At 37.2% G+C, this 26,762-nt stretch overlaps 1 protein-coding gene and 1 non-coding gene across 4 annotated transcripts in view; one reads left to right on the top strand and one right to left on the bottom strand.

Annotated features, from left to right (window-relative positions):
• Positions 1 to 26,762, top strand: part of GULP1 (GULP PTB domain containing engulfment adaptor 1) — a 267,960-nt gene that overhangs the window by 34,929 nt on the left and 206,269 nt on the right. The window lies entirely within an intron of this gene.
• On the bottom strand, positions 9,447 to 9,553 carry LOC113605376 (U6 spliceosomal RNA). The gene has a single exon (XR_003427185.1). It is a non-coding gene; the product is annotated as a U6 spliceosomal RNA (small nuclear RNA).

Below are 26,762 nucleotides of genomic sequence, written 5' to 3'. Positions count from 1 at the left end.
TGCAATGCCCACCCATGACCCCACCTCCTTTTTTTCATACTTCTCTGTCTTGGGGAATATGATAACCAACCTTAAGTTCTATACGGCAGAACGGGAGGCATGCAAGACGCCTCATGACTTATTCACCATATTGAGCTCATGTAAGCCTCCTTAGTGTCTCCGTTGGATGACCTGTGTGGCTCCCGACTCCTGACCCCCGTCAGAGGAGTTCTTTTTAAGGAAACATATCTTATATAGCATATTTAAAAGCTTTATTCAATGGACAATCACCATTGAATCATACATTTTCATTCAACAAGTACTGCTTGAGTGCTAGGGAGAAATGGAGTGAAGTAGTGGGCTGGACATCTTCAGATGTCTCTTCCAGGTCCATTCTGTACCCTTCTCTATTCTGCTCTCTGCCCTGGTAGGCAAGTCAATATAAACCATATTAATAAGCCCCCGGGAAGAGATATGAGGGAGAGAGAAGTGTGAGTTCACGTTGTTTATTCTCTTAGCTCTTCTCCTGCAGGTGGCCTTAACTTGATTGCTGCTCCCCTCCAATTATCACTTTTTCTCTCAAGTCTGCCCTCTCTGTTGGGCTGTTTCTGGTTTTCAGTACCTTTCCTCTCTCTTGTCCCTTCAGGGCTGTGTGTAGCAGTAGCCCCCTGTTACTATCCCTGAGGTTCTGCATTATCCCTTTTGGTTTTCCTACATCCTTCCCAAACTCTTGTAAATAGTCCTTTATTAAACTCTCCATCGATTATCTTAATTTTAGTGTGGTACTCATTTCCTTCTAGACACTGACTGATACAGATGTTAGTCTAGGAATATGTCTGTGATGCTTTGATGTTATCAGTGATATATGAAGTAGGTGTGGGAAAAAAAAATCATGTAGGGAAAGAACCTTCTACATGGAAAAACTCTTTTCCTGGAATATTGGAAGGATGGCAAGGTGGACTGGGTGGCTAGAATGAAGTAGGCAAATGGGAGAGTAGCAGGAAATTAAGTCAGAATGGTAGTAGAATGAGGTGGGAAGACACCGAGTGCCTGTTAGGGCTTATTTTCAATGTGAGATTGAAGTCATTGGAGGTGATGACTGTCTTATAATTTGTCCCTCCGACTACTGTTTGGATAATAGACTGGGGACAAAGGTAGAAGCAGGGAGGCCAGTTAGGAGGCTATTAAGAAAGACAATGATGATTCCAGCAACAAAGATAGTGAGAAATGGTGGGATTCTGCATGTATTTTGGAATATGGGGACAGGATTTGCCAGTGGTTAAAAAATGAGTCCAGAATCATGACAAGTTTAGCAGCTAGATGGATGGACCTGTCATTTCTCATATGAAGATGACTGTTGGAGGAAGAGTTTAAGGAGGAAGATTAGGAATTTGATTTTGGATCTGTTAAGTTTGAGATGCATTGAAGTAGATGTATTGAATGGGTGCGGTTCATAGGAATTGTCTAGGGTACTGATACAAGTTTAAGAGTCATCAGCATATAGATGATATTTAAATTGAAATTACCTAGGCTTTTGATTCTCAAACTTCTTGTTTACATATTTATAAATATAATTTTCACTGTAGATATAGGGTGGTTGGGTCAATCAGTCAGTCTCTAAGAACAATGTTATTAGAATTAGACATAATATTTAAAAAAAAAAAAGAACTTGTATATTCTGTAATTAATGTGTATACAACATAAGCACCTAAAAATGAGCATGTCTATTAAAATACTGACCTGTGCTTGTAAACTCAGGTAAACATATAAAGTGTGTATAACACAAGGACTATGTTTGAAAATATTATTTGCCTTTTTGGAAGGCATTTTTATTTAAATGTCAGAAAGTGAGAGTAATCACTGATTTTCCTGCCAAACAAGGGAATTAAACTATAACTCTAAGAAGAACATGGGGAGCATTATTGCACAGCTATCCTTGAAATTTCAGTCCACTTTTAAAATACAATTATTTTAAGCCATTTGTTTACAATATGGCATCTTTATTTGTATACAGTTTCAAACACTTGGCTCTTCTGTGCCTTATCTCTAACTTTTTAGGATTTGAAAAAAAGGCAATTTGCAATAGTAGAGAAATCCTTACTACTCAAAACACTAGACTAGGAGTGAGAAGTGTGGATTTCAAGGGTAATTATTTTGTCACCAACTAGCTATGAATATATAACACAACATCTCTAGACTTCAGGTTCTTTGTTTGAAAGTTAAAAGATTAAATTAGATTACTGGTATTTCCACAGTTCTACAGACTACCTCACCCCCTTCCTGGCACAGTTCCCAGACTAGTCACAATGGGCCAAGTATGCCAAAGATGCCTGGGTCCCTCACTCTTTCAACCTGAGCCTTTACGTTTTATTTGCTCTGTGTTAGTGCTACCAAAGAATATTTTTGAAATGTAGGATCACCAGTTTAAAAGTCTTAGAAAACCAGTTAATTGCTAATCTTTTCTAGAAAAAAATATTTTCAATTAATTATGTGTAAAGTTTTTGTCAGCTTTGAGAGCTGCTTTACCGCTAAACCACTGCCTATAAAACATACCCAGCTAGTTCCATTACTGTCTTCCCAGGTAACTATTCTTTTTTTGCCTCTGAAGTATACTTTAGTCTTAACATTCTTTAATTATAGAGTCTTGGAATCTTACAGTTGAGACAGACCTTAGAAATGATCTCTTTCAACCTCTTTCCTGATACAGAATGACCACCACATCCTTGAGACTAGTTATTCAAAATCTGTTTGCAGAGTACCAGGGGCTCATCAACTGGGATGGTAACCCACTCCATTTTGTAATAGCTCTTATGCTTTCTTATGTGCAGCCAAAACAAATACCTTTGAAACCTTCACTTTTCTGTCATTTACCATAGGGATTTGAAAACACTATCTGTGGTTAGTGGCTCTCAAAATTTACTGTACATGGAATCACTTAGAGGGTTATGATGAATATTACAGGGCTCTCTATCTAAAGATTGTTTCAATAGATCAAGAGATGGAGTCCAGTAATCCACATTTTCAATAAACACATCATTTGATTATAATTGTAGATCATTATTATAATTCATAACAGAATATTGTGAAATGGAAAATTCATTTTAAAAATTGTTCGTATAATATGATTCCATTTTTGTATGTAATAGCATCCATTTATGTCAAAAAGATCAATTTAAGAGAATGTCCTCCAAATGTTATCAGTGGTTGGTTATTTCTGCCTGTTGAGATTATGGACAGCTTATACTTTCACTTATCTTTACATTCTAATATTTCTACAATAATTATATATTACTTTTATCATTAAAAATGGTAAATTTTAATTAGTGATTTACACCTCCAGTACTTGTCATAAAGCTGATTTTATAGAAGTTGGAAACTGGCAAGGGTAAAAGGACCCTATCTAGTATGTAGTATTATTGCTGCTGAGTCCTTTCAGGGCACATTAGAGTCAGGATCCTTGGATAAAAAATACTGACTCCTCTGATCTGCTCTAAAGGGAGTGTTACCAAGCAAGGGCTCTGTGTGCCTGCAGAAGAGAAAGTCAAATTCTGACAGTGGATGTTTGCAGCAAAGTAAGGGTTTATTTGCAGGGTGCCAAGCAGGGAGAATGGGCAGCTCATGCTCAAAAGACCCAAACTCCTTGATGTCTTTCAGGAAGGGGTTTTTAAAGACAGTGTCAGGGGAAAGAGTCATAGGATGTGTGATCGGCTCATGGACCTTCTTCTGATTGTTTGGTGGTGAGGTAACAGGGTGATGTCTTCGGAATCTCAACCTTCTGGTTCCAACCAGTCTGAGGTCTATGTGCTTGGGATCAGCATGTAGCCACCATCCTTCACCAGGGCGGGGGTCTTAGTTTCTACAGAACAACTCAGAGATATTCATCAGATTATTATCTGTATCCCTATAGGAGGAACTAAGAGGCTGTGACTCTTGTCCTAATCATTAACTGCTTGAGTCTGCTCTTTGGAACTCAGGGAAAGCCTAAAAGACTAAAGTCTTTTCCCCTATAAACAGGAAATGGAGTATGAAGGGGCTTTTGTACTGGAAAGACCCCACAGGGTCCTGCTTGCTTTCAACCCCCCTTTTCTTTGAATCTCTTCAATCTTGAGGTGAACAGGGGTGGGGCAAGAAAGGGAATAAAGTTCTGGATAGAGAGATTAATCATAAACTCAGCAAGGGAACTTAGATTTAGGGGGCCTCGGTTTCAGGAGAATGATGGTCAGCATTGGTGGTTATCTCATTATTCAGCCCAAGGCCATTTTATGAGTCATCCGTTTGTTCTTTAAACAAACATTTATTTTCGTAGGATATATGCCACTCACTAAGGCTAAAAGGAGCACAGGTGTACCAAATTCCTACCATAGCAGAGGAAGCAAAGGTGGCATAAAGAATAGAGGAGCTGTCTCTCCTTGGGAAGCTCTGAGTTGGTTTCACTTAAGAGTTGTTGAATAAAGTGAATCTTGAAAAGTGAGGAGCAGTCTTATCTAAGCTGATGAGAGACTAGGGTGGAGATTTTTCCTTGACAAGGAAATATGCAAAGCCCATGGAAATGTAACCTCCTGTGTTATAAATGGGGAACTGTAAGTAATTTGATATGGCTGAGGGGCTGGTTGCCCTTGAGAGAATTGCAAGAGGCATTCTGAACAGGTAAGCAGGAGCCCGATCTTGGAGCATCTCATATGCCATTTGAAAGAATTTGGGAGTTTAGGCAAATAACTTGATTAGCTTTATATTGTGGCAGCAGTGTGGTAGATAGATTGGAGTGGTGGCTGGAAATGGCAAGGCTATTCTGGTACTAAGAAGAAAGTGTTAGAGGCAAGAGTTATTAAAGGGTTGGAATTAATAGAACTTCCTGACTGATTCGTTGTGGGGGGATAACTAAGAGGGAGGAGTCTGGCATGACTCCTAGTTTTTTGTAGGTTTCTAGGTGGATTGGATTCGAGCACCATTTTTGCAGGGCAGAAGATAGGAGGATATCATAAAAGTTGTTTTCAGTTAAGAATATGACTCGTTTCCCATGGTACGGAATGAGAAAAAATTACATGGCAAATATAGAAGAAAATAAAATATCAGAATTCTCCATCTGGACATTGTTTTCCATGTGCCCGTCTCTATATTTAATTTCAGCATTTCTATGTTTCAGAAGCTTATTGTGGCCTAGAAAGTTTTCATTATGTACAATTTTGTACTTTTCATTTATGCTACTCCCTTTGTCTATGTGAATCTAGGGATAACTGTGAGAGATAATACCATTTAGAAAAACCAGAAAGTCATACCAAGAGTGAACCATTTGGGAAGGCAAGGGATGTCAGAAGGCAAAGATAAGTTTCATGAAATGTTGGATATTCGGTGATGGCAGATAATTTTAGTGTCTTGTCATCTGTTGCACTTAAATGACTAGAATCCATCCATATTTACCAGACAAGAACAGAATATGCATATGATCTCTGTGGGCCATTCTGCTGCTGAAAATTTGATTTAGATAATTTTACATAAAGGGTAAGACTGAAACTAAATGAACTTAGTGATTTTTTTCTGTGTGTTGGCAGTAGCTACTAATGCAGTGTATCTAGTCTATTGATTTGCAGAAGTAATTTTCTTGTACCTAGACTAAGAAACAGAGACTGCTGACAGATGCCCTGTATCTCTAAAGCAAATTTATTGTACATTTCTAAAAGTAACATATGCTTTTTTAAAAAATTAATTTATTTTTTATGAATTTATTTTACTTATTACCTTTTTGGCTGTGTTGGGTCTTTGTTGCTGTGCGCAGGTTTTCGCTAGTTGCGGCAAGCGGGGGCTACTCTTGGTTGCGGTGTGCAGGCTTCCCATTGCGGTGGCTTCTCTTTGTTTCGGAGCATGGGCTCTAGGTGCATGGGCTTCAGTAGTTGTGGCACGCAGGCTCAGTAGTTGTGGTGCACGGACTTAGTTGCTCCGCGGCATGTGGGATCTTCCTGGACCAGGGCTAGAACCCGTGTCTCCTGCACTGGCAGGTGGATTCTTAACCACTGCACCACTAGGGAAGTCCTTCTTCTACTACAATTTGATGAGTATCCTTTCATATTTATATGTGTCTCATTGACTGAAAAAAATGCACAACCTAAAAGTTGAGAATTATGTTTTATTCAGGGGGACTTGCTGAGGACTTAAGCCCGGGAGGCAGCCTCTCAGATAGCTCTGAGGGATTGCTCTGAAGAAGTAAGGGAGGAGGTTGGATATATAGGAGGTCAAACGAACAATTAAAAAAACAGATACTCCAACGTCAAAAGATTACTGCTAATTAAAGAAAACCAGACATGCCAAGTCAATGAATTTAGTGCTTTTCTCAATATGTATGGGAAGATGCAAGAGTCTGGGCTCACTGAAATCATTTCTTCTATATGCGCCTTAACTATCTTGGGCCAGTATCCTGCTTTTCTCCATCCTGAATCCCCTCAGGGTGCACAGTCTGCGATGGCTGCAGTGGCCGATGGCTTGATGGCCGCAACATCCTTTGTTTACTGATATGGCAGGCGACACTTTTTGCCCACAGTCTTTATAATTGCCCCCTCACTATTTATTAAAGTGTAGTACTCAAATGATATAAGATGATAGAGATAAAACAGCCATGGAAGATATCATGTGATTTGATCTTGATAGTAGATTCCAGCTGTTTAAGCAGGTGACAATATTTTGGGCAAAAATGCTTATCTGTTACTTAAAAAATTAGTAATTGGTTTAGGTGAAGGCAGGATTAAAGGGATAGTAATTATGTGTGGCACCTCTTAACCTTTTAACTTTTCTAATCACCCCAAGAACCTAATAACCTTAGTTTAGTTTGATAAAAACAGTTGATTGAGGAACATAAAAAGAAAAAAAAAAAGGTAACCCTTTAACCTTCAGTGTCTGCTGAAAGTAGAATTACTTTTATGTTCCTTACAGTTGGAGAAGGGGAGCTGTATATTAGAAGATGTAGAAGACTTGTAGGTTTTTTTTTTTTTTTCCACAAGTGCTAGTGTCCTTTGGCTTGAATTTTAATGACCATATATCACTCTTTGAATTTTATTGGGAGCTTTCCCCTCAAGCCTGTGAACAGTGGTTTGAAACCAGAAGATTCTCTGAGATCTCTCCTCAAGACCAGCTGCAGTTCGGATGTGACCACTCATTGTTCTGGAATAAACAGCTTAGACCCATCTAGCCACCCTGTGGACTGTCCTCATACAAAGCTGTTTCTGTCCTGCATGGGCAGGGACTCCAGGCTCAGCTGTGAGGCCTGCTGAATTAATCAAAGGATACTTAGACCGCATTCCCTAAAGACTAGCAGATTTCTATGGTGACTCTACCCTAACACCCTGAACTCCTGCCCTTTTACATGACAGCTGGAGATCAGAGAGCAGTCTAACTCTGGGAAGACAGTTTAGGAAGAATGTTCTCGAAGGTTTATTGGTGAGAAATGTGTATTTACGTGTCCTTTTGCCTGTCAGAATTTGTAATTAACATTTTCAAGCACCTAGAATTTAATAAGCACTGAATTTGGTGCTGACTTTCGCTGTTTTGTTCAGTCTCAGTAATACCTTACCAGGTACTTGTGTTTATTTCCGGTTTACAGAGAAAGAAACAGAGAGCCTGCTAAGATATAGGTTCTGACAATTTAGGAGGACAAGTGGGTTTTGACTCTGGCTGCACATTGGATTCACCTGAAAAGATTTTTTGAAATATGGATTCCTGGGTTTAGGGCAGATGAATTAGAATAGAATCTCTGGAGGTGGGTACCTCCCAGCAATGCCATTTTAAAAACAAACAAAACACATTCCCAGATGATTCTAATTTGCAGCCAGGGTTGTGAACCTTTGTCCCAATTTGTCTGACACTCATCCCTTATCAAATCGTGGTCCCTGCACCAGCCACATTTGCATGAGTTGGAAACTTGTTAGAAACACAGACTATCTGGACTTTCCTGGACCCGCTGTATCAGAATCTGAATTTTAAAAAGATCCCTAGGGAGTTATTTGTACTGCCTTTGCAACTTTTCTGTAAATCTAAAGCTCTTCTAAAATTAAAAGTGTTTATTAGGGAAAAAAAAAGACCATGTTTGGGATACAAACACAAAACCTTCCCTCCAGAAGCTCAGTCTAGCAAGAAGAAAACTTATTAAAAGGCACTTTGCTGAGCGCTGTAATGGAAGTAATGTAGAAAGTGTTGTCACTTTATGGGAGGAAATGAAAGATGCTGCTTGGAGGAATTAGAAAAATTGCCCAAGGAAGGTGACTTGAAGGCATTTTGGGCACAAAGACTCAAAGGTCAATTCCTTTAAGAAAATTTGCTAATATGAAGGCAATAAAAAAAAAGAAACATAAAATTGTGCTTCAATGAAAATATAATTTGAAAACACATGTATATATTTTAAAAATGATAACTCCAAACTCCAAACTGAGGATTAGTGCCAGACTGGAGAGGTACTCTAATAATTAAAGGAAGAGTTTCTTTCTCTTTTTTGAGAAAAGCAAAGTAATTAAGGACAATTAATCATTTGTAGCTCTAGGGCTCTTGAAGGGGGTTGGGGACAGACCCTTTTGTGAAATTCTGTCTTTTGGAGACTCTTGTGACCCTACTCTCTTGAACTTTTTGGTTTCTTAGAAGTGTTGTGCTTAAATTCTTCTCGGGGCCTTTGCAGCTGCTGTTTTCTCTGCTGGGCAGGTCTGACCCCTTCTTCTATTCCTGGCTAAGTCCTCCTCTTCCTTCAGCTCAGATTCTGCGCAGAACCACTTCTTCCAACTTATACTCTACGTTGGGTACCGTTCTTCTGGGTTCCTATAGCATCTTGTATATATCACATTATTGCTAATTTTCTTTTTGTCTGTTTCTCTCATGAAACAGTAAGTACCTTAAAGGCAGGGGTTATTTCCCAATAGCTTCTGTGTCTCCAGAACTTTGCACAGTGCTTGACTCAATAAATTCTTGGAAGTAAATGAAAAGTGAAAATAATAGCCGGTTTTTGCCCTTAGTTTACAGTGTCAAGATGATCTTTGGAGATGGCAATAATGGATTGAAATGCCCTCAGCATTGATAGCTGGAGAGAAATTTAGAGACTTCAACCTGTGGGTAACACATGCCTGGCGTATAGCAGATTCCCAGTAAATTTCAGTTGTGGGAAAGAATCAACATTCTCATTTTGTAAATGAAGACTCTGATGTAGATTATGTTAAGATGTGTCTCTCTTAGCATGCTATTAAGAGAACGTGAACTCAGACATGGATCATTAGTCATAAATTAACAATCATTTTTATGGTCTCCAATTTTTAAAATTTTTATTTGAAGTATAGTTGATTTACGATGTTGTGTTAGTTTCTGGTGAACAGCAAAGTGATTCAGTTATATGTATATATATTATGATATTCTTTTCCATTGCGGTTTATTACAGGATATTGAATATAGTTCCCTGTGCTATACAGTAGGACCTTGTTGTTTATCTATTTTATATATGGTAGAAAAATGTGGAATGCTTCATGAGTTTGTGTGTCATCCTTGTGCAGGGGCCATGCTAATCTTCTCTGTATCATTACAGTTTTAGTGTCTGTGCTGCCAAGGTGAGCACTGGCCTCCAGTTAAGTACCTGCACGTGTCAGGTGTTATAGAAATAACGTATATGTATAATATACATATATGGTCACATTTAATTCTTTGAAAAATCTGTGAGACTTATATTAGGTTTGGGGGCACGAATTTGAACTCAGAAGTGTATGATTATAGAACTCATGCTTTTTTCCTAATCAGTGTTCTTTCTGCCCTTCCCTACTGCCTCCCTTGCTTTAAGAAGCAGTTGAAGCTGCCTGCACCTTTCTCTTCCTGGAAATTGCATGGTTAGGAATCAAGGACTCGCCCTTTGATTATTAATTTGCTGTGTGTTCATATACGGAGCCTTTCTTCCTCTGTCTCCACATTTATAAGATGGACCTATTAAACTATAGCAAAAAAATAAATAAATAAACTGTAGCAGGGGTCCATTTATTATTCAACAAATATTTGAAAGGCTAATGTGAACCAGACACTGTTCTAGGTGCTGAAGATACAACAGCAAAAAAAGGACAGACAGGACCCATAGACCCAGAGAGCTTCCATTATGGCAATTATGGCAACTGAGGCTGAAAATAAACAAGTTAAACGAAATCAAATAGTGATCAGTGCCATAAAGCAAATAGAATGGGCTGACAAGGAGGAATGTGGATGGAGTAGGGTGAGGACATCCGTGGATGGGGTGGTCAGGGAAGTCCCCCTCAGGAAGTGACATTTAAGTTGAGACCTGTGAGCAAATTAGGAGTCAGTCATGAATACATTTGGAGACGCAGAGCTCTAGGCAGAGGGATGCTTGGGGCAGAAATCCTAAAGCCAGAAGAGCTCTGCATGTTGGAGGACCACTAAAGACCAGTGTGGCTGGTGGGAAGAGAGTGGAAGGAGATGAGAGGAGAGGTTGGCAGGTCCAGATTATGGATTTACAGTCAATGGTAGAGACTGTTTCTCAAATGCCAGCGTGCAGATACTCCGCGGAAATCCATCGTGATGTTCTCACATCTTTGATACCTTTGACATCTTGGGTACTTCTTTCAACATCTTTGCTGCTTTTCACCTGTTTGGGAAAATCGTTCCATATGAGTAATGTCCCAGAATAGAAGCCAGAATCTTGCTTCTTCAGCCTCTTGTGTATCAAGGACACATGCATATGACCTAGGCTCTATTGATCAGATGCACACAGGTAAGACTTCCAATCAGAAATTAATGACAAGAAACAGGCACCATGGAATCCATCTGGCAGTGATGGTGGCTGATACATTTCATCTACAGGGGCCGCCATGCAGAGTTTCTAATATGTTCAATAACATCTGGTGCACAGATCCTGGTTAGCAAAGTGGACTTTGGTGAGAATGCCTGGTGATGGCGGCAGCGCTGAGCACACAGGGCCAATTCAGTGCTCTTATTTCAGTACTGTTTCTGACTGCATAGCTTAGTTCTTTAGCCATCATGCAGTTTTTCTGTGAATCTCTTATAACCTTCCCCTAAATTTCTTTTTACTTACATTTACTAGAGTGCATTTCTGTTTGCAGTTCAGAGCCCTGTGTCGATGACCCCAACTTGAAAATAAGGGTCAGAGAGATTTACTACCTATATCTAAGTATTAGATCTATGAGATTAATTTCAACTTTACATTCTTGGGCTAATTAGTGGCCAGATATGACCTGGAGATGTGAACACTGCTTATTTCTAAACCCTATTTCCCATATTTTTATTTGCAAAACTAGTATTTATAAACGTATTCCTGGTTTAGAAGCCTACTTTATTCTTTGCAGACTTTCATGGGTAGGCAGACTAATTATTCAATTATTTCTTCTGGAAACCTCTTTATTGACCTCCCTTAACTTAAAGATCAGGATGTAGTACAAATGCTACTTTCCCATTAGACTTAAGATCTCTCCAGGCTCCCAGATACATCATTGTTGAGGGATACATTACCCTGGACAGCTCACTAAGAGCTCCCCCTCCCCCTTTTGGTAAAGCTAAATAAGTATTTAATTATTAACCACAATCTTAAATGTATATGCATTTTAAGAGAAGTTGTTGGTATCTGTTTAGTAGTCATTATTTCAATAATATATGTAACTAGCCTTTTATGAGGTCTACTGTGCTGCATCTGAGAAAGGGCTTCTAAAATTTAAGTGGTTCTTAATAGCTGTGCAAAACTAAGGTGAAAATATGTTTATAATTATCACCAACCCCATCTGTCCTGCACTTGTGCCAGGCTATTCTCGGAAGGGTTGTTAAAAATGTAGCTACTTCTCTAAAATGGCTTTCCATTTTCTGCATCTCTGGCTATCTCTCCACTCTGTTGAAGTTCTGAATCTTTACTAACTTATGCCAATTTTATTTCTTAGGATATATTCTTTTTTTAAATTTATTTGGCTGTGCCAGGTCTTAGGTGCAGTAGGCGGGATCTTTGTTGCCTCCTGTGGAATCTTTGTTGAGGCATGCGGGATCTTTTTTTAGTTGCAGCATGTGAACTCTTAGTTGTGGCACACGGGATCTAGTTCCCTGACCAGGGATCGAACCCGGGCCCCCTTCATTGGGAGCATGGAGTCTTAGCCACTGAACCACCAGGGAAGTCCCTTCTTAGAATATATTCTTTTATTTGTAGCTGAATTTGTTTTCTTTTTCATTGATATGTCCATTGGATGCAATGCTCTTCACGATGACTGTACTAGCAGAGAAAATTGCACTTCCAACACCTCTGTAGGTAAAAATGGTGGTTGATTCCTGGAAATATTTCACATGTTGTTTACCTTAATGGGAATTGCTCATTGTTACAAATAGGGAAAGAGGTATCCCATTTTTCTTGTTTAAAGGCCTTATCTCCCATGATACCAGTATACGCATTTAAGAGTACCTTACATTGAAAAGCAATTGAAAAGGAGATTTTTGACTCAGTGTCTTTATGTGAGATTTAATCACTAGGTTATACATATTTAGGTGTTGCCTTTGCCAGTGAATTTTCAGAAACTTCATGCTTAGTCCATGCTCTGTCGGTAAGTTTTTGGTGAATACATTTATGGTCCCTTGAATGTTATTACCTAGGGATATTCTTTGTCTCTATGGGTTTAGAGACAAAATGCTTAGGGTGGAAAATTTTCATTCTGGAATATGTCTTCTGATTGTCTCTTCCTCCTTTTGTCTTAATGCATGATGCACATTTTAAATTATGCATTACAGCTAGAGATGTGTGTTTGTAGGGAGATTTTGAGAAATTGAATCTTCTAAATAAACATAGCGAGGTGATGGGTACATGCTGGTTTATTATTTTATTATGTTACTTTATATATGTATGATTTTTTTCATAATAAAAAGAAAACTTCGTATATTAGACTAATATAACCCTGTGACTTAGGCAATTCACTAAACTTCTCTGAGCTTCAGTGTCCTGAACAAAGAGAATATGTAAATAAAGAAATAAATGCTTCATTTATAGGATTAGGATTTTATGATGGAATGAATGCTCTAGTGTTCCAGCGTGGACTGTACTCTGAAATACTATTCACATGTTGAGTATTAATTATAGAAGGATTTTGTGCAAGTGTCATTTAATATTGATTAACCTAAAAAGAACTGGACAGAGATTTGCATAATTATTTTTTGTATTAGAATAATGTAGGGTCATAGAGGCCAGGAGAAGGCATGGGTGGCCACTTAAGAAATGGTGGAACACAATTAAGCATAACTTGGGGCGAGAAACTCTTCATTTTCTGTGTTAGTGAAACAAATGGTGATCCTAGGTAAAAGTAGACAATGACTGTTTCTTAACTGGGAGATTTCTTAATATTATCTTACTTAAATTAACATCAGTTTTGTGGTTGAGGTTCTTTAAAATTAGAGCAACTGTCTCTAGAGAAAGGAGAACAGGCTACCTTCTCAGGGAGTCTCATGAGAATTTATATCTGCTCTAAATGATTGATTTTGAGATGATCCATTATGAACATTTAATTCCAGTTAATAACAGACAATACTTATTCAAAGTTTACTGTATGCCTCGAAATGTGCAAAGTTGTTAACAAAGATTATTGTATTTTTCTCACAACCGCATAAGAAAGAGTGCTGTTATCTTTTGTTATACAGATGAGGTAGGTCACTGTGGCTCAGAGAGGTTAAATATCTTGCCCAAGTTCATATAAATGAAAAATGATAGAATTAAGAATAGAACTTGCCATTCTAACTCTAGAACCTATGATCTTTACTATACCATGTTAGTTCTTTATAGCAATTATTTTAGTCTAGGCTTTTTTCTAAACTTTTTTTTTTCCTACCTCTTTCTGTGTGCTCCTCTATTCAGCTATATGAGCAGGCACATCAAATTTTTATTATAATGGTCCAGAAAGTCTATTTTTGAAGTGGAAAGGGTTTAAATGAAAATGTATAAATGCATATAGGTAATCATATTGTATTAATTTCCCTAGGACTACCATAGCAAATATCGCAAACTTTGTGGCTTAAAGCAATGGAAATATATTTTCTCACAGTTCTGGAGGCCAAAGAAGTCCAAAATCAATGTGTTGGCAGGGTTGATTCCTTCTGGAAGTTCTGAGAGAAAATCAGTTACTGGCGTGCCCCTAGCTTCTGGTAACAGCTGGCAATCCTTAGCATTCCTTGGCTTGTAGCTTCATAACTCCGGTCTCGGCCTCTATCTTCACATGACATTCTGTCTGTCTTTCTGCGTCTCAAATTTCCCTCTGTTTTATAAGGACACTGGTCATTGGCTGTAGAGCCCACCCCAAATCCAAAATGATCTCATCTTAGATTTTTAACTGAATTAATTATCATCTGCCAAGACCTATTAACAAATAAGGTTATATTCACAGGTACCAGAGGTTAGGATTTGGACATACCTTTTTGGAGGCCACTTTTTAACCCACTACTTATTTTGAACATTTGTATTAAGGAAGCAGGTAAAAGAGTACAAGTACAATGCAAACTTTAGTTTCAGACCATCTCAGTTCACTGATTACTAAGTTTTAAGTGTATTTTAGTATGAGAATGTTACTTTATGTACATTATCTCAATACCAGAGATATTCCCCAAAGATTTTAGACTAAATTTTTTCTTTCTGCTGCTTCACTAGTAAAGATATGTGCAAATTGTCATTTTTCAGTTATTTCCTGAAACTTTGATATTGAAATTATTGTTAAGAGACTCTAAATGGTAAAAATATATTACACATTTCAGTGAGGTTTCCTGATTCTTATCCCAAAGCCCTTATTAACATGACATGGAATATTAGCACTAGATTTAGTGAAGAGATATTGAATTCAAAAGATTGACCTGACAAAGAAGATGTAATAATACTTGATAATCGACCAACATTTGGGGCATCTAAAAGAGAAAAGCCAAACTGGACATCAAGAAATCTGGATTCCATTCTTAGCATATTAGAAGTTCTCTACGTCTGCAGAATGGAACAGAAAAACAAACAAACAAAAACCAAAAAAACTTCTAGAGAACAAAATGAATGTGGAGATGACCTCAGCAAGCAGATTGCTAAGAGCCTTGGAGCGGGTGATTCCTGAAGAAACCTGGAAATCAAATTTTGAGCAAACTTCTGGAGATAAAAAAAGGAAGGAACCAAGGATGATAGGTGATGACATGTTTAGAGCAATCAATGTATATTTTTGACACAAACTGAGAAATTTTTGATTTGTTTTTAATCCATTAAGTGGCATATTAGGGAGGAGATGCGAAGTGAACAATAACCAGGAGTATTGCTGATAAGGTATCAGCAAAAGATGGTTAAAGTAGCATAATTATAAAAAAGATGCATGTCTGCTTAAACTATCTTATTTTAATGTAGAACTTACACAAATGTATTTATTTGTCAAATTTTTCAAGTAAGTTAAGGTCTTTCCTTTGAGTCTGCTGACTGGAGTTCTAGAAAGACTTTCTTATGTAAAGAAAACCCATGACAGATCATCCCAATGATTACTTCATCGAATGGGAGGGAGAACTTAGGGGCACCTATATACATGCACATTCCTTCTAAACTGTAATAATTTCATCTTGATCTTTTTAAAGCTGTGTTGCCCACATCTAATGTGCCATGGGAGTGAATACCTGACTAAGTTGTGGTTTTATTAGGAAGGAGGAATGAGGAAGTAGATGCTTGTTAGGCAGCCAACAATTTTCATCACAGTAAGCATGTAGCAGAATTGGTGGGAACAGAACTGCTTAAATGCACGTAGGGCAAAGTCTAGTAGCTCTAAGTGTCCACTTAGCCACAGGCAGCAGTTAGTGTGGTTTACACTTTAATGGAGAGTTTCAGTTAGTCTGGTGAGTGGTGAACTGGTTAAGTGGAACTCTGTTTTGAGAACCTCTACTCATCTAATTGAGCTTTAAAAGTACTATAAAGGTTCACACAAGATTCAAGGAGAAAGGATTTGCAGACGAAATTAGATTTGAGCCAATTTCAAAGGACAAGATAGTAGAAGGATTCATGATAAGGTAAGTGATTGTTTGTTTTGTGTGGTTGAGAAACTATCAGTTTCCTGGCGTTTGTTTCACAGGCTGGAGATAAGGGGAGAGAAATTTCCAGCATTGATTTCAAGTCCTGAGAGAGCATTTCAGTGAGGACTGGATCACCTACTTGTGTAACTGTGCTGTTCTTGGGTGGTCTTTTCCTGGGTGGCCATTGTCATCTCACTTGAACATGGTAAGTCAGACACAAATATAGATGTGATGGTCTTGGATAGTTTAAAGTTGTGCTTATTGCATGATATCATTTGTATACATATACACACATAAACACATTTAGTTTAATATCAGTTTATTTAAACAGATATGTCTTTGCAAAATAAGCTTCGATACCTTAAAAAAAAAAGTATGACTTCATTATTATAAAAACAATTAGGATCTGATTTTCATGAATAAAATTTTTTTGCCAAAACCCTGAGGAATGCTGTAAATATCTGCATTCTTAAAAACCTCAGATTATGTACTTTAAGAAACTCTGCCAAAAATATCCTTTTTGCTTACTAAGTATGGTTTTGAAAACTTTTCTTTTTGTTTTCATGACGTGTTTGGAGTGCTAGTTGTGAAGCAGATGTACCTCCTTTCCTGTATTCAGTTATGCAAGACTCTTTTCCTAAATCATTAGCATCACACCACTCTGCTAAGCAATTTACTCTATCTGCAAGTTGCCCCTGCTGTCACAACAGCACGCCCTAAAATGGTTTTCAAGATCCTTTTTTACTTTGCACATTTTTTCACATCCCTCTAAGAAACTTCACTACACCTCAACTAACTTGTTTGATCCCATGGAGACAGTGAGAGGGAGCTTATCTCAGGGGACAAGAAGCAGGGTAGAATAGTGAAGGAACACGGAATTGCTGTGGTTTCAATGGTATGTGGGACATGAGAAAATACGAATATTGTGTGTAGACCACTCTTTCAAAAAGGTTAGCTGTGAATGGAAAGGGATAGAGTGGAGATAGGATTTTATTTCAGGTGAAATAGATGTGACGGTATTTATAAAGAAGTCAGTAAAAGAGAGTAGAAATTATAGAAGAGGAGAGGAAATTGATATACCGTGGTCCTATTCACTCTTCCTGAAACAGTGTTCCCCCTCATCCTTTCACACCCTTGTGAATAGCAATAACCTTAATATTACTTGAATATATTGAATGTGTCACTGTGTCAGATGTTATATGAAAACAACTATGAGGTTCTTATTCCTGCTCTTTGGAATTTACAGGCTAAAGCCATAGCACATGTTGTGATTAGGGATCATTCCTGCTTTGAGGGTGTTCTTTATTAGGGTTTTAATGTGGCCTATTTTTTTTTTTTTTTCAGAGTCATGATTTAATACACCTATCTGAATCACATGGAGTGGAAATTCTTTTTAACCTTGACACCTAGAATAGAAATAACCCCTGTTTTATAGGCCCTAGTCCTAGTAGTGGTTTATCAGGCTTCTATTGTTCAAGATGATAACATTGTTTAAGATGGCTTGATCTGAGATCAGGTAGATCCATGTGATGATCAGTTGTGTTATAATGGGATGGTTGGCTTGAGCCCAAAAAGAATTTTCAAAGGCAATGCAAAAATCTTCAGGTTAATGGGACTTCCCGAGGAGTCAATTAATGCCTCCAAATGTTTATCAAAGTAGTTATTTAGTGGCTGCTAGACTCAAGTGTACACAAAATTCTAATGAAGAGTAATAACAGAGTCTTACAAAAAGCAAAAACAAATGAGACAAGGCTTGTAGCTTTTTTTGGACAGCCCTCATAATCCATAGTGAGTATTTGATAAATCATAGTATTAAAGAATGTTTTACGTTTGTGCGGTGCTTGTTCTTTATAAAACACTATAATCAGCATTATTGCTTTTGATTCACAACATGGGTGACCCATAGGCAGAGGAGGCGTTGCTACTGTATTATCCCAGATTAGGAAATTGAGGCTCATAAATGTTAGTAATAAAAGCTGACATGGTGAGGGCTTGTTATGCACCAGGCATGGAGTTCAGAAATTTACAGGTAGTTTATCTTCAACACTATCCCATGCTATAGCTATTATTACTCGGATTTTGCGGTTGATAATATTGAGAAGTGGTTGAGTAACTTATCCAAGTGTACATGACTGGTAAGTGAGTCATGACTCAAACCAAGGTGAACTGACCCAAGGACAGTTGGAGCCTCTGTGTAATGTTGTACTGCTTCTTTAGGCTCTTTACACATGAGTTTTCTTTCTTCTCTGTGGCTCTTATAACTTCACATTACAGTAAACTATCAGAAACAGTGTATTACATAATACAGTTATCTAAATACCCTCAAAAAAGTCAGTGGACTAAATATATTCATGCTTTTAATTGGCACATGGGTAATTTTAGTGTCCAATGAATGACCGGTTCTTCTCACAGGGTTTTTGTTTGTTTGTTTTTTATTGGAGAATTAAAACAGATAGTATCTATTGAAGTGAATCTTGGAACTTGTTATCAATTGGACTCAGTATATGATTTTCCTTTGGAAATATTCTAGATGTAATAGATACCAAAGGACATAAAATTCACTATAGAAGTGATTCATTATGAAATGTTTGAGAAACACATGATCAATTTATACAGCACTTGACAAACTAGTTCTTCTTTTTTTAAAATTAATTTATTTATTTTTGGCTGCGTTGGGTCTTCATTGCTGCGCGCGGGCTTTCTCTAGTTGCGGCGAGGGGGGGCTACTCTTCGTTGCGGTGCACGGGCTTCTCATTGCGGTGGCTTCTCTTGTTGTGGAGCACAGGCTCTAGGCGCACAGGCTTCAGTAGTTGTGGCACACGGGCTTCAGTAATTGTGGCTCGCAGGCTCTAGACTGCAGGCTCAGTAGCTGTGGTGCACGGGCTTAATCGCTCCGCGGCATGTGGGAACTTCCCGGACCAGGGCTCGAACCTGTGTTGGCAGGTGGATTTTTAACCACTGCGCCACCAGGAAAGCGCCAACAAACTTGTTCTTAAGGATACTTATTTTAATGAAACCGTTAAAAGATATATTATGGATATATCAATATTATATAACTATTTATCTGATATTACTTTTAAATATATCTAAGAAAAATGCTGAACACATTGTTGTGCAATAATTTGCTTTTAATAGTTAACGGGTCATACCCATCATGACAGGAAGTTATCTGGTCAAATGTGTAACTATTGACTGGGACATTAGCCCATGTGCTGCTTTCACCAACTAACAGCTTCCGCTGGAACATGTAGTCCATTCAGTGATTGCTGGAGTATGCTATGAATCTTGCCTCATGATTTGCATGTAGTATCATGCTGATGTTACTCAGTGGTTAATGTAGGGTAAACATTCATTTGTATAAACAGCAATTCTTGTTCTGTAGAGGTGGGAAAAGAAGGAGGTTTTAGAAAAAAGCTTAGTCTTGAATTGGTTTTCCAGTCATGTCTGAAACAACATCATCAGAATACTTGAAAATGAGGAGATATGATTTTTTTAAAAAAATTTATTTTGGAAATAATTATGGTGTTAGAAGAGTTGCGAATCTAGTAAGAATTTCCATGTACCCAACACCCAGCTTCCCCTCTGGTAACATCTTGTATGACTGTGCATTATTGTATATTAATAAATAATCACAAGCAATAGTTGCCTGAGTATCAACCAGTTTTGCAAATATTGAAATTTAATACCTGTTTCTCAATAATAGATGGAAATTACTGAAACTTTCTGATACACCAAAAAGGCAAACATTAAAGTCTATCTCAAAAAGAAAACTTGTTTACATTTTATCTTAAAAAAATAAATTAATGCAGAATGCATTCAAAGTTTTGTTGTTTTTTTGAAACTTCCACTTTCCAAAGAAACAAAGTCTCTACAAATGTATCATTCTAATGTGCCATAATCTGTTTATGCATTTTTCTATTGACAAGCATTTAGGTTGTTTCTATTTTTTGTTTATTTTGAATAATGCTGCTGAGAACATTTGTGTATAATTATTTTCTGTGGACATATGTTTTCAATCCTCTTGGATATATACCTCAGAGTAGAATTACTGGATCATATGGTAACTCTGTGTTTAGTATTTTGAGGACCTGCCAAACTGTTTCCCAAAGTGGCCATTCCATTTTATAATCACAACAGCTATGTTTGAGGTTTCTAATTTCACCTTATTGTTGCCAACAATTCTTAATGTCTATCTTGTTTATTTTAGCTACATTAAAGGGCATGGAGTAGTATCTCTTTGTGTCTTTAATTTGCATTTCTCTGATGACTAATGATATTGAACGTCTTTTCAAGTGTTTATTGGTCATCTGTATATCTTCTTTGGAGAAATGTCAATTCAGATCCTTTGCTCAGTTTTTAATTGAGCTGTTCTCTTATCAGATGTATGATTTGCAAATATTTTCTGCCATCCTATGGGTTTCTTGATGTTGACCTTTGAAGCACAAAATTTTTAAATTTTGATAAAAACCAATGTATATATTTCTCTTTTGTTGCTTTTGCCTTTGGTGTCCTATCTGAGAAACCATTGCCTAGATCAAGGTCATGAAAATTTACTCCTAAGTTTTCTTTTAAGAGTTTTATAGTTTTAGCTGTTACATTATGGTTATAATCCTTTTATTTTTTTTTTCTTAAAAAAAATTTTTTTTTAAAGCTATTGCATTTTTCGTTTTATTTATTTATTTATGGCTGCATTGGGTCCTCGTTGCTGCATGTGGGCCCTCTCTAGTTGTGGAGAGCAGAGGCCACTCCTCGCTGTGGTGTGCGGGCGTCTCACTGCAGTGGCCTCTCCGGTTGTGGAGCACAGGCTCCAGGCACATGGGCCTCAGTAGTTGTGGCACGCGGGCTCAGCAGCCGTGGCCCATGGCCTCCAGAGCACATGCTCAGTAGTTGTGGTGCCCGGGCCTAGCCGCTCTGTGGCATGTGGGCTCCTCCAGGACCAGGGATCGAACCCGTGTCCCCTGCATTGGCAGGCGGATTCCTAACCACTGTGCCACCAGGAAGTCCCTATAATCCACTTTGAATGGCATTTTGTATATAGTATAATGTAGGGGTCCAGTTTATTCTTTTGCCATTTGTACTAGCACCATTTGTTGAAAAAACTATTCTTTTTTATTTGGCTTGACACCATTGCAGAAAAGAATTTACTATAAATAAAGGGTTTATTTTTGAACTCTCAATTCTACTCCATTGATTTATATGTCAGCGTTATGTCAGCACCATACTGTTTTAATTACTATAGCTTTGTAGTAAATTTTAAAATTGGGGAACCTGAGTCATACAACTTTTTTTTTCTTTTTCAAGATTGTTTTGGCTATTCTGGGTTCTTTGTACTTCTATATGAATTTTGGCATCAGCTTGTCAATTTAGCAAAAGAAAAAAGGCAGCTGGAATTTTGAGAGGGATTGCATTAAATCTGTAGATTAATTTAGAGGAATTGCCATTCTAACTTTATTAAATCTTCCAATCCATGAGCATGGAACATCTTTCTATTAGTCAGAGATTCTTTAATTTCTTTCAGTAAGTAGTTTTTGGTGTACACATCTTGTACTTCTTTTGTTAAATTTATCCTATACTAATCTTTTTGCTATTATTAAAAATAGAATTTTTTCCTTAATTTCATTTTCAAATTGTTCACTGCTAATATATAGAAATAGAATTGATTTTAGTATATGTATCTTTCTGAACTCATTTATTCTCAAAAGTTTTTGGTTGTTTCTGTTGGATTTTCTATATATAATATTTTGTCTTCTGTGAATAGAGATAGTTATGGTTCTTCCTTTCTGTATTATTCTGCTCAGGCCACTGTATCAAAATATCATATGGCTTAAACTACAGACATTTATTTTTCACAATTCTAGAGGCTGGGAAGTCCAAGATCAAGGTGCTGCAGATTTGATGTCTGGAGAGGGCCCTCTTCCTAGCTTGCATATGGCTGCCTTCTTACTGGATCTTCACATGGTGGAGAGAGATCTGGTGTCTTCTTATAAAGATGCTAGTCTCTTCGTGGGGCACCACACTCATGACATTTTCTAAAATGTAATTACCTCCTAAAGGCCACACTTCCTAATACTATCACATTGAGGAGGTTAGGGTTTCAACATATAAATTTTGTTGGGGGTGGAAGGACAAAACATTCAGTCGATAACACTTTCCAATCTGGAAGTCTTTTAGTTGTTTTTCTTAACTAATCTTGAAAATCTGATTTTTATAGTATAATATATATAATAATATTTAATTGTAACAGGTTTTAAAAACTACAGTTATATTCATTTGGACATCTGTTTCAGCCCATATTTTCAGTACAATAGTGGATGAACCTGGAGAGCAAATTGTCTTCATTTTGCCAATACAGTTGTCAGCAAAAATTTTGAATGCAACATTATTTCCAGGAATTTGTAGGCATTGTGGAAGTTAAAAAAAAAAAAAAAAAAGAGGTCTGTCCACAAACTTAATTGTATAGAGAAGCCAAGTTCAACATGCTTGAAATACCTCCAAAGGAAATGTAATACCAAATACAAATTCAATGGATATTAGGAAAACTAAACTGTTGCTGAGGTAAATAACAAAATTATGGAAATGGCAGAATACAACCTCATTCTTTTAAAGAATGGACGGGATTTGGCAATGAAGGTGAATAAAGCAGAAATTATTCAACATAAAAATTGGCATGAATAAGGTCAGAATGTAGGGAAATTTTTTTAAAAAGTTATATTCAACTCTAAAAAAAACAAATCGTGCAGAGGATAGAATATAGTTTGAGGAAGACTGAAGAAAAAAGAAGACTGATAATATATATTTTGTAGTAAGACAGATATAAAGAGGGTAATTTAATAAAAATTAGAAACAAGGGTGAGAACTTCGGGGGGGACAAAAAAACAACTCGATGAAAGATTGATCATGGCAGAATGAAGCGGAGGGAATGGCAAAAATTACTGATATTGCCAGCTAATAATATGAGCAGAGGTCTTATGAATTGTTCAAAATTCCAAAGCTGTGAATGGCAGAGCTAGGATTTAAAACAAACCTGACCCCAACCCTGCTGCATTTCAGGAGTAACTATGGAGGTTGTGGACTTTATTACATTCCCCAAATCTCCAATAGCATATTATTTGTCCAACCCATGTTTCTCAATAGAGTGTTTTACATTTTTTACTGAAGTGTACCTCATAATAGAGCAGTGTGATTTCTTTGCAAATTCTAGGGTTATAGCGGAAGATGCTCATGAAAAGTAGGAAAAAAGAAAAGATTGGGCATTTATACTAAAAATTTACATGAATGTGTTGTAACGCATAATATGCAACTGCTGTTTTTGTTAGCATCATGTGACTCTGTCATACCAATTTGGATTCTCATGGCTAGTCATACTGCAGGAGCAAAGTGTAACTGGTATATTGTACTCCCTTTCTGTCATTTAATGTTAGCATTCCTGTACATACTTTATGCATGCATTTCTTCACTTATTCAGCAATTATTTTCGTACATGACACTGTATGTCATGTCTACTACATCCCAAGCTCCATGAAGAGAAATTAAGGCTTTGGGAAAAGAAAAAGGCAGCTTGCTTCTTCTACTAGCTAAATTTTTCTTAACTATCCCCAGCCTTTCAGTTGGGGTAGCATTGCATCCCTACTGGCCAGGGATAATCTAACTTTGTACCAGTTGCCCTGGTGCCCTGTCTAATTAGTTTTCTTCTCACTTTCAAAAGTGTCCCAATTTGGGTGGTCAATTATATGGTTACCCTACATGTAATACATACAAATGCATATTTCAGTAAAATTTCAGTTTGAATGCATATCTCCAATCTTCAACATCGCTATTGAGCTGAAATGGAAAATGTTAAGTATATGAATGACATAATCCTACAGTAATTATAGATTGAACTCCAAGAAAACAATCCAAACTAGAGGTGAGGAAGTTCAGTAATTCACAGAACAGGACAACACTGATTTAACACTTATGGCATATAGTATATTCTACTTTAAATAAAACCAGTTAAATAAAACCTTTTTCTCCCCCTTTCAGTCTATTGCTAAGGTTTTAGCAGAAACGTGAGATGAGTTGCTTTTGTGGGCAAAGACTGGTGATAAGCTGTTAACATGGCAAAATCCATGAGGTGATAAAAAAGAGTAAGGATACAGCTTTTAATTAACATTCTTTGTTTATAGGGTAGAAAATCCTTTACTAGGCTTTTTACATGAATTGTTTTAGGAAAAGACTTGGTAGAGACAGGGAAAACTGCGATTAGTGATAGGAAATGCTAAATAAAAAAATGAATGCTAACGTTCACCAAGCATTCACTATATGCCAGGCACAATTTTAAGCGCTTTACTTGTACTAACTCATTTATCCATACAAGCCGTGATGGTATTATTTTAACCCCATAAATGAAGAAAATGAGGCACAGATTAGTTAACTTGCAGGGCCCCTCAATTGGCATTTAAACCAGACATTCTGGATCCATAGGCCACACTTTTAAATATTGCCTGACACTTCTCATATGTTTGTAGGTGCCTATTTACACGTAATAATCATGATACTATCTTACATTTTTAGAACACGTCGTAGTTAACAAGTCCTTGTCTGAATATTCTGTCATATTCTCTCTCTCTCTCTCACCCCCTGTCAGTCTCACTCACACACACGTACACAGACACATGCACACACAGGTATAGGCACAGATCCTGTGAAGCAGAGCACGTTAAGATAGCCCATTTTACAGATGAGATATATTTATGTGGTTTGTCCAAAATTGTTCAGTTAAGAAGCAGTGGTGTTATGTGATGACCTAGAGGGGTGGGATGGGGAGGATGGGAGGGATGCTCAAGAGGGAGGGGATATGGGGACATGTGTATGCATATAGCTGATTCGCTTTGTTGTGCAACAGAAACTAACATGGTATTGTGCAGCAATTATACTCCAAAAAAGTTCCATTAAAAAAAAAAAAAGAAGCAGTGGAACAGAGGTTGGCTCAAGCTTAGTTCTTCATAGTCTACGAGCTTCTCATTCTACAATGTAGGGATCACAAGTGCACATGCTGCAATCTTTGTCACATTGGACCCTGGGAAGAATCCTTCTTGGCAACAGAAAAATGGAAAGAGCATGTTCATCAGCCTTTTATCTTTGGATATTTTCCCATACCAAAGTGACTTTATAAACTTTCATGCTGATACAATGAACCCTACAAGAATAAGCTGATAGTTCACTTCAGTTTCCCACCTGTGAAATAGTGGTAATGTTAGTACTGACCTGTATACTTGTTGTCAGAAATAAAATAACTAACACATTTGTAGAGTACACAAAACAGTGTGTGGCACTCTGTTGCTATCTCATATTATTAATAAGGACTGAGTTTTAAAACATGTGGGCAGGTTGTGAGAAATCATCCTCACTACTGGAAATAACTCCCAATGCTCTGGTGCCTCTGATGTCCGGAAAACAACATAATGTTTTTGTGCTAATTATGAAGAGATACTGTCAATGATCAACATGTATTTGAGGAAAGACCTCTGTGCAGTGAATAGTTTGAAGAAATACAAAATGTATTTTAGGAAGTTCATTTCCTCAATGAGTTCATACTTTTCCACCAATTAAAAATACATTATTTTCATCAGGGCCTGCAAAGGGTAGGGGGGCTGGCAATGGAGAATTGATGTTTAATGGAGTACAGAGTTTCAGTTTTGCAAGATGAAAAGAGTTCTGGAGATGGTTCCACAACAGTGTGAATGTACTTACTACTGAACTGTGTACTTAACAATGGTTAAGATGGTAAATTGTATGTTATGTATATTTTACTGGAATTAAAAACTTAAAAAAAGAAAAAATATATTATTTTAGTCTTACACAATCTTACTTTCACATTTCATTCAAGCACAAATTTGTGGAAGTTAAAAAAGACACGCAGGAATAAGCATCACATGAATCAGGAAGTTATCAAATAACAAAATTATGTCTGTAATGAAGGAGGCTTGACAGATAGCCCTTCCCACCATCTCCCACCCCAAAAGACTGAATAGAAAACTGATGTAAAAGGCTGATGTGGAGAAATAGGATAGGCAAGTATGTCATCAAAGGAAAAAAAAGTACAAATAGAACACAGTTTAAAAATTCAATAGTGAAAAATCCATTCTGTAAACCTGAGAAAATGCCAAACTTGGATTATTAGGTCTTATTGATATTTTTATATTTTACTTACATGGGTGAAAAAATATTGTTTCTTTTCCTCCTGTTTTCTTTCTTTTCCTTTCCCTTTACTCCCTCCCTCCGTTTCTTCTTTGTCAAACTACCCAGTCAAACTTGATTTTGCAAAAGGTGCTTTATGCTTTGTTTTTTGTTTGGTTCTCTCAAGCTAGTCAGCTAAGCAATGAGATGTTTGTTGTGCCACAAAAAAAGTAAGAACAACTCTCAGTCTTTGAGCAAATGTATTTGTAAAGCATTGACATGGCCATTTTCACAGCAGGGCAAATAAGCAAATTAGGGTATTCTCTAAGGTATCTTGTCTGTGACTCTTGTATTTTAGTATTGTTATCACTGTACTTGACAATTTATTTGCATGTATTTATTTATCTATGTTAAATTAGAAACTAAGTGAAATATTTCTAAAGTCTTTTAACCCATGTTACTAATCTGTGTGTGTGTGTGTGTATGTGTCTTTGGTGTTTATTTACACCACTCACAAATTCACATCAACTTGTGCACTGAAGAAGCAATAAATGCTAAGTGGCAATTCTTAACATATTGGGATCATAGGCCCTTTTGAGAATATATTCAAAATA

Source organism: Aethalodelphis obliquidens, unplaced genomic scaffold (genome assembly GCF_003676395.1).
Source record: "Aethalodelphis obliquidens isolate GAN/ISIS:26980383/991018 unplaced genomic scaffold, ASM367639v1 scaffold2, whole genome shotgun sequence".
Classification (NCBI taxonomy): Eukaryota; Metazoa; Chordata; class Mammalia; order Artiodactyla; family Delphinidae; genus Aethalodelphis; species Aethalodelphis obliquidens.
The sequence above is the reverse complement of the archived record's forward strand: the minus strand, read 5'-3'. Positions and strand labels throughout refer to the sequence as shown.